The following is a 9,851-nucleotide window of genomic DNA, read 5'->3' on the forward strand; positions in this document are numbered from 1 at the left end:
TCATAAATTTCGGTTGAGAGAGAAGAGGATTTTTGTGATTTTATTTCTCTAGAAATCTCATAAGATGTAGAGAGCATTTTTTTAATTTTCTTACACTAGAAAATTGTTGTATTCTATGAATGAATGAATTAGAAAAAGAAAAACTCATTTTCTTTCCTTAGGGTGGCCGAAAATATGGCCTTGGGTAGCATGCCCAATGCCTTTAGATTTTGCTCTTCTCAAAAGCTTAGGTTGGCATGCCTACTAGCTAGCTTTCATCATTGTGTTTATATTTAAACAATTAACACAATTTCCACTAACTCCCTCTCTTAATATTTCGGCACTTATAAAATGGAGAGTCCATTTTATATTTTGTCATTTGTCAATTTTGTCACATGTTACATGTTACATGACATGTTACAATGCAATGTATTTTTATCATATTAAAAATCAACGTATTAATAAAAATACGTCATATACAAAAATCGACTTAGTAATTCATAATTACTTGTACCAAAACATTTTACCAATTTATAAATCACAATAAATTGTATTTATAATAATTCATTCAAATCAATTGTTTCCTTAAACAATAATTTCATCTGAGCAATGATACAATTCGATTACTCAGACCGTATCTCATTTAATCATATTTACAATAAGTTACGTAAATTATACTCACAAAATCATCCGTCAATTTTAAGCAATTTAATTAACTCGTATCGGTATACGATTAATTAAATAATCAATTAAGAGTATTTCCCTATAGGTATGACCTAAGGGGATCAAGCGATCACCACCGCCGCACGACAAGTAATGTCAAACTCTAGTCGACCAATCATTACCGATATGTGTGGACCAGTTGATCAGAAATATTACATCCCACATGTATTCTAAAATGAGATTTAATAATGATATTTAAATCATGTGATCGCACTATTGTTGAGGACACATTTCCCAACAGGGACAAGGTTCTTTTGAAAGTGTCTCCTATGCGTGGGGTTATGAGGTTTGGTAAGAAAGGGAAGCTGGTGTTGGAATATGTGTCCTCCGACAATAATGCGATCACAACTGTTGATCATGATGATCACATGTTTAAATCTCATTTTAAGAATACATGTGGGATGTAATATTTCTGATCAACCGGTCCACACATATCGGTAATGATGGGTGACTAGAGTTTGACATTACGTCGTGCGTGCGACGGTGGTGATCGATTGATCCCCTTAGGTCATACCTATAGGGAAATACCCTTAATTGATTATTTAATTAATCGTATGCCGATACGAGTTAATTAAATTGCTTAAAATTGACGGATGATTTGTGAGTGAGATTAACGTGTCTTATTATAATTCGATTAAATTAGATACGGTCTACGTAATCGAATTGTTTTATTACTTAGATAAAATTATTGTTTACGAAACAATTGAAATTGAATTTGAATGAATAATTTATTATAAATACAAGACGTTGTAATTTATAATTTGATAAACCGTTTTGGTACAAGTAATTACGAATTACTAGTCGATTTTGTAAATGACATATTTTATGAGTATATTGATTTTTAATATGTTAAAAATACATTACATTGTGACATGTCATGTAACATGTAACATGTGAGAAAATTGACAAATGACAAAATAAAGTGGACTACCCATTTTATTTTAAGTGTGCCGAAATAATGGAGGGAGTATAAGATTTATATTGTGTTTTTATCTTAAGTGGAAAACACAATGATTAAATCTAACTAGTAGCCATGCAAACCTAGCTTTTGAGAAGAGCAATTTTTCATGCATTGGCTCCCTTATTACCCATACCCCAACCGGTTTTCCCACTAGAGAAATACCAATGTCTTCTCTATAATTATTCATTACCTTACATAATATAATTTCTAGTGTTAGAAATTTTCTCTTCTCTCTACACATTGTAAAATTTAGAGAAATAAATCTCCCAAATCCTTCCTCTCTTGGCCGAAATATACAAGAGAGAACAAATTTATTTTGTGTCAAAATTTTAAGTAAGACTTGTATTATTTCTAGTACAAAATAATATTAGTTATTAGGGATCTTTCCTTGGGTATAAACTTTTGGGAGGGATTCTATTTTGGATCCTTTTATTCATCCATTATTAGGAAAGCTCAAGAACAAGTGAGAAGGAGAACTCATTTGTGCCCTAATATCCGAAAGCTCAATGTAAGATTGATAATTTCTTCTCTACTATTGTTCAAGTTTGCATGCATAAGATCTAGTTTTAATTTTATGACTAAATTAAAATGTCACATACATGAATATGTAAATTATTAATGGATTCCAACAAGCGGTATCATGAGCCTTAGGTTGTTTGCATGCAAATCGGTTTATAGTTATTCCGAGTTATATGATTAACATACAAAACTAATTAATTTGGATTTATGAAGATAAACCTTAAAATAAATTTGCATGTTAAAATTTTCTGGTCCTAAGTGATTTTTAGGACATTTTGGTTTATTTATGGATTTTATTGTTCATTTTATATAATATTGGCATTAAAATGTGATTTTTATAATAAAAATGTCATTTTTGGACGAAAAATAGCTAAACTTTGAATTTTTCAGTGGTTTTTGGATATGTTTTCACATATACTATCTACTTATGGCCTGAAAATTTTCATGATAAAATGAGTTGTTTTGCTCGAAATATGGATTTTTCAAGTTAAAATCGTATTTAAATGGGTAAATAGGGTAATATGAGTTATATTTCGAATCTGGTCATGTAAACTTATTATGTTGTCACATGAAATTTTACAAGATTTGTGTAAAATATTTGGCTATAATGAAGTCTTTATGCATGATTTATAAATTTTTGATGAAAAATCACATAAATAGAGACTAAAATTAGTAATAATGTTAAAACATACTTCATGACTAAAGGAAAAACTTCACATGTTGCATTTTATCATATATTTCAGATCTAAATGTGAAAAGTTGATAAAAATATTTTTCTCATATTTTTTATGGTCATAATTGTTAAAACCGATAAACCGCAACATTGTTTTTCTCGATAAATTTTCAAAATTTTTAACCTAAGTTTTGAACATTATGAGTGATGGGGCATATTCTGCACCGCTGACCAAGTCAACATATTGAGCAAGGTCAAGGGTATCCACAGCAAGGTCAACGACTTAGACAGTCTAGCCGATGGAGCCCATCGGCCTGTCACCTGGGTCTCGGCGGACAACTAGCCAGCCGGGACACAAATCCGCGTACTCATATCCAAGACCCTCGGCGAGCCTGCCCCAGGTCCATCGGCCGAGGGTACAACGGTCTTTTTCACCTGATAGCCACTTGGCCACTTGGTCACTACGTGACAAAAGGTGAATGCCTATAAATACTCCTCAACCTTCATTGAGGAGAGGATCCAAAAAATTGACCTAATAACCACTATTCATCTGGTAATATCTTCCTTATCTCTCTACAATATATTCTTAGCCAAGTTACAACATCTTCTCTCTAAGTTCACTGACTTGAGCGTCGGAGTGAGTACGCTCGGCCAAAGCCGAGCCCTCAGTTTGTTCATCGTTTCAGGAGACCGCAAGGAGGATTCAAGCAAGGACATCATTCTACTAGCTACGAGTGGTAACAAACATCTGCTCTGGAATTACACCCGGAACAATTGGCGCCGTCTGTGGGAAAAGCACTAGAAGCTAGTCACATTCATTCCTAAACAACAAAAACAAAAACACAAAAAAAAACCCCACCCAAAAAAGCTAAGAAGATGTCGAAACACCAAGTAGTCGTGACCGACGAAACCGAGCTACACCAAGATGATACATTTCACCATTCTGGAGAAGTGCAACCCTCCACCGGCAGAGTAGTCCAACCGGAATTCGGAATGCCGATAATACCGGACACGCCGCCGCCCGCCAACCAGGTCACCATCATGGGACAGGTGGTTGACGTAGCAAAACTGAAGACACTCCTGGACCTAATTGGGAGTACATCGGCTCACATAGGCACGCCGACACGAGCGGCGGAAGCCGCCCGAAGACCGGGGGGCTTAACGTGACTCCAAGAAACTTGAACGGAGCACTGGGAGAAGCAGACCCTATCAAGACGCCGGAAGAGCCCAAGGTGGACGTGGTGGACATAAGTCCTTCTTGTACTCGGGAGAGGACATCGCCGCCGCAACGCCGACGAGGCACACCCCGGGGGAACCAGCGAAGCCCGACTCAGGAGAGTCGAAGAAGAAGCCCAAGCCGGAGAAGGAGTCCTTCCCGCTACGAGGAGAGAAGCCGAGCTAGGAATGCGAGGAGTCGGTCGCCGCGTGTCATCCGACACGTGGTCAAACAAACCCCTCGGTGATTATGTTCTTGACACCGCCGTGCCAACTAAGTCAAGTTGCCGACGTTCATATACAAAGGAGACAATGACCCAACCGACCACGCCGAGGCTTTCGAGTCTTACATGTCGGTATGGGAGCACTGATGAGGTCCAGTGCCGAGTTTTCCCAACGACTCGCATGGGATGGCTCAAAAGCGGTACAAGGGGCTTCCGACGGTTCGGTATATCTTGTTTCGCCGACCTAAAGGACACCTTCTTAGCCCAGTACTCTTGCAACAAAAGGACGGTCATGGAGACATCGGACCTCCTAACTATCAAGCAGGAGGAGGGCGAGTCTCTACGAAGCTATATGAAGAGGTTCGACGGCAAGGTCCAGCAGATTCGGGAAATCAATCCCGAATCGGCGGCTTTCGTGACCGATGAAGGGCCTCCCAAAGGGAAACTTAAAAGACGAGCTCATCAAACACGGGGCCTCGGGCCTCGGACGCCGCAAGGAAGATGGCCGACCAGGCCATCAAGGTGGAAGATTACCACAAGACGGGTAGGCCCAGCGAGGCCGAGCCCTCGAGAGGAAAAGCCGGGATGATAGCCGGATGAGAGACGCGTGACAATAACAGTCACGGTCCGATGAGAAGCGCGTGACAATAATAGATCACGACCGGATAGATCCGCCAAGAAACAGGACTCGACGGGCGCCGGGGGAGTTCGGGAATGTTTTACCAAAGGCATTACCATGACAAAACCCCTCTAGTCGCATCGGCCGCCAAGGTCTTCGCCCGAGCGGCGAGGGCGAGAAGTGGGAACGGCCTCCCAAGCCAAAAAGGAGACGGTGACTCGAGCGATCTGCGAGTACCACGGTAGCAGCCCGCCACCTCATCGACAACGCCGGCATCTTAAGAATGCCATTGAAGAGCTAATCCGGAAGGGGAGCCTCGACAAGTATGTGGCCAAAGGCCAGAAGGCTGACGCCAGCGGCTCAGATAAGAAATCCGTTTTTCAACGAATAGGAGTTATCCATGTAGTCATCGGCGGTAACGAGAACGGTGGGTCATCTCATGGGCACAAACGGCACCTGAACGAGCTATATCAGGCCATCAACTTCGTGCCCAACACAGCGACCCCCGCCTCCAGCGTTCCCGATATGACTATTGGAGGGAAGGACTACGAGGGGGTCATCGCCCCTCACAGCGACCCACTCGTGGTCAACTTGGACATATCCAACCACCTAGTGAAGAGGTGTCTGATAGACACAGGCGCCTACACGAACATCATGTTCATGGAGTGCTTCCACTGACCTCTACCGAGAATCAAGGACTTGAGCCCTTGCACCCATCCGCTATACTGACTTCTCCGGTGGCCTGGTACCCCTGGGTTCAATCAGACTACCGGTGATGTTCGGCGAGGGGAATGCGGCCAAGAATGTCCTAGCCGAGTTCGTCGTCATTGACGGCTCGTCCGCCTACAACGTCCTGATAGGCCGAGTTACTATGAGCGATGCCGACGCAGTGATGTCCATCCGGGCCCTGACACTAATGTACGTCTCGGACCGGGGGGAAGCGCATAAGCTCGTCTCCAAGGATGAGAAGGACGAGGTGGTCAACGTCCAGATATCTGCCAGAGGATGCAACATGCAATCCCTCAAAGTGGCAAAGCAATCGGAGAGGGGGAAAAGTCCATCCTTACGACAGGAAGGCAACCTCATGGACGCAACTGACGGCTAACAGGGAAGGAGCGCCGCTGAAAGGACGTTAAGGAACTAGTAGACCTTGTGTAGCGGCGGAGGTGTCCAAAGCAGCTGTGGGCACCCCGACGCTTGTTTATATCTAATGTAAAAACGACCGTCTTTCATCAGTTCGTTCATTTTTCAGGCTAGACGCCATCGAGCAGCCGACGCCGACTCATACTGTCGATTCGACAAGAGCGGCAGTCGTTATAAAGAAAGAAGCCGACGCCGACTCATACTGTCGATTCGACAAGAGCGGCAAATCGTTATAAAGAAAGAAGCCGACGCCGACTCATCAGCCGATTCGACAAGAGCGGCGATCGTTATGAAGACAGGAAGCCGCCGACTCATACTGCCGATTCGACAAGAGCTAGATCTCCATGAAGAAATGTAGTCTTGTGGCAGTCACCCCGATAGTAGACGCGGCAGTCACTTAAAGTGGTAGACGCCGCGTAACACACTATCCAGACGCCGACTCACCGTCGATTCGACAAGAGCGGCGATCGTTATGAAGACAGGTTTACGCCGACTCATACTGTCGATTCGACAAGAGCGGCAGTCTCCATGAAGAAATGTAGTGCTGTGGCAGTCACCCCAGATAGTAGACGCTTCGGCAGTCACTTAAAGTGGTAGACGCCGCGTAACACACTATCCAGACGCCGACTCATACTGTCGATTCGACAAGAGCGGCAGTCGTTATGAAGACAGAAGCCGACGCCGACTCATACTGTCGATTCGACAAGAGCGGCAGTCTCCATGAAGAAATGTAGTGTTGTGGCAGTCACCCCGGATAGTAGACGCTTGGCAGTCACTTAAAGTGGTAGACGCGCGTAACACACTATCCAGCGCCACTCACATCGTCATAGACAAGAGCGGCGGTCTCCATGAAGAAATGTAGTGCTTTGTGGCGTCACCCCAAATAGTAGACGCTTGGCGATCACTTAAAGTGGTAGACGCCGCGTAACACGCTATCCGGACGCCGACTCTTCATCGTCGTGCATCGGACAAGAGCGCGATCTCCATCGAAGCGACACGCGGCGATCGCGGCGCGTCATAGATTGATAAACAGTCAAAATACCTTAAAAACGTTAAAAAGCAATTTGAGATGCACACTCTTAAAGCGCTCGGCCAAGCCAAGGCGGAAACAAAAAGAGACGCTCAATTAACAACGTAAGAGGGCAACTCAGACAAAAACGAGTAAAGACCTCGGCATGCCGAAGGCAAAAGAAACGAACTCTTATTAATAATAAACATTCACAGTGGAGATGACTACAGTCCCCATTGGGATAAACCAAAACACAACCTACCAAAGTTGTACAAAATACAAGGAAAGAAAAGCAAAAATTACAAGTATCATTTGAAGCGCCAAAAGATGGCAGGGAGGAGGGGCTTAACAATTGGCTCCCGAGGAGTCAAGCAGATCTCAGTAAACTTGTTCTCATCAAGCGATTTACGGTATTAGTGAGGAGCCGAAGCTATCTGAGACGCCGGGTGAGCCTGGTGACGATAGCCCTCCTCCCTATACCTGTCGCTGCTCACCGTCAACAGCGGTAGCTGCATCCTCTTCAATGGGCAACCCAACAGCTTTCCTAGCAGCCTCAGCCTTGGCCTCGGCGTCATCAGCCGCCCTCATTCTCTCAGCTTCCTCCTTGGCCGCCTTAGCCTTCTCAGCAAGAGCAGCTTTCTCCGCGGCCGCCTCCTTCTCAATCTTCGCCCTCACCGCCTCCTTGGCCCTCTCCGCCACGGCTTTCTCCTTAGCCGCGAGCTTGTCATCAAGCAGCTCGTCATAACACTCGCCGGATCGAGGACCGAAGATTAGAAGAAATGGAAAGCCTTGGAAGTTTAGAGAGATGAAGATCTTGGAGGAAAAATTTGAGAAAATAAATTTGGTGGCCAAAATCACGGAATAACTGCCCTATTTATAGGAAAAAGCCCACAAAGAAGGACCAATCAGGGCACAGCCCATGAAGCGTCAACCAATCAGCGAACAGACACGTGTCAGACATGCAACCACGGAATGTCAATCGTTGCAACGGTAGAATGTCAATCAATGCTACAGTTACCAAGCGTATTCAACACGCCCATTCACATCTCTTCGCCTGTTCATCTCCCTCAACAAATTCCTAGGTACCGCTCTCTCCGCCGGCCACATAATCGACCAAGCCGTAGGGAAGCACCGGCCGAGGCAATCGAAATAACCGGCACTCTCAGCCCGGCCGGCCTCGCCGCCTTCATTTACTTCCCACATCGGATACCCTTTACGCATCCATGTGGAGGGGGGATATATGGTACGGCATAACAAGAACCACGCCGATGCTTCAGAAGAAGCCGATACCAGAAATTTTTCAAAAATACTTACGCAGAATATACGCTCAACATACATCGGAGCCCATACCACGGCATTGACTACGCTGGGGGCAAATTGATGGGGCATATTCTGCACCGCTGACCAAGTCAACATATTGAGCAAGGTCAAGGGTATCCACAGCAAGGTCAACGACTTAGACAGTCTAGCCGATGGAGCCCATCGGCTGTCACCCGGGTCTCGGCCGGACAACTAGCCAAGGGACACAAACCGCGTACTCATATCCAAGACCCTCGGCGAGCCTGCCCCAGGTCCATCGGCCGAGGGTACAACGGTCTTTTTCACCTGATAGCCACTTGGCCACTTGGCCACTACGTGACAAAAGGTGAATGCCTATAAATACTCCTCAACCTTCATTGAGGAGAGGATCCAAAAAATTGACCTAATAACCACTATTCATCTGGTAATATCTTCCTTATCTCTCTACAATATATTCTTAGCCAAGTTACAACATCTTCTCTCTAAGTTCACTGACTTGAGCGTCGGAGTGAGTACGCTCGGCCAAAGCCGAGCCCTCAGTTTGTTCATCGTTTCAGGAGACCGCAAGGAGGATTCAAGCAAGGACATCATTCTACTAGCTACGAGTGGTAACAAACATCTGCTCTGGAATTACACCCGGAACAATGAGTGTCATGGTAATTTTTCCAGAATGTTCATGAGTTTAAATTTCAAATTTTGAAATTATTTGAAATTTTTATGATTTAATTTGAAGTTTATAGCAATTTTGTAATTTTTAGGTCCATTTATGAACAATATTAAGAAATCTAGGTTAATTATTGTCAAAATGTTAGTGGAGACTAATTTTGAGTCCTAAGATGGTTAGGGTAATTAACTTGTACATAAATATGAATTTATGTAATTATTGTGATTTTAAAAGGTTAAATCGCGCATATCCGTAAAAAAAACGATTAATATACGATATTGGCTCTTAAAGACGATTTAGCATAAAATTTGGCATGCTCATGCATATTATAATGCTGCCTTTTATTTATGATTGTCATATTTTAATTTTATGTAATTTTGAATTATGTAATTTTACTTAGTATGGCCTTAATTTTAATTGGTATTACCCGAAATGTATGGGAATATCGATTCGGTTGTAATTATTGTGATCTCGTATCACCGTTTTGTAATTTAATAGATTTATTTTTATTTTAATTACAAATGTATAATAGGAAATTATGTAATTCATTTTGTAATTTATTTATTCCGGAGTACCTTGAAGACGTGCCACTCGAGAAAGCGATCCATCAAAGAAAGTGTTGCCTTGAAATGCGTGCCAAGACCGAAGTTCAAGGGACCAAAGGAGTTGGTTTCCGAATGTGTAATAGTTTATTTGATTTACTATTTTAGGAAGGCCATACTAGGATTTTATTTATGTTTTGCATTTTATTTATATGTTGCATGCATCGCTAAATCGCCATAACTAAACATGCATTTTAAATCGAGTTTATCGACCGTGTCAA

This window comes from Silene latifolia, chromosome X, assembly GCF_048544455.1.
Source record: "Silene latifolia isolate original U9 population chromosome X, ASM4854445v1, whole genome shotgun sequence".
Classification (NCBI taxonomy): domain Eukaryota; kingdom Viridiplantae; phylum Streptophyta; class Magnoliopsida; order Caryophyllales; family Caryophyllaceae; genus Silene; species Silene latifolia.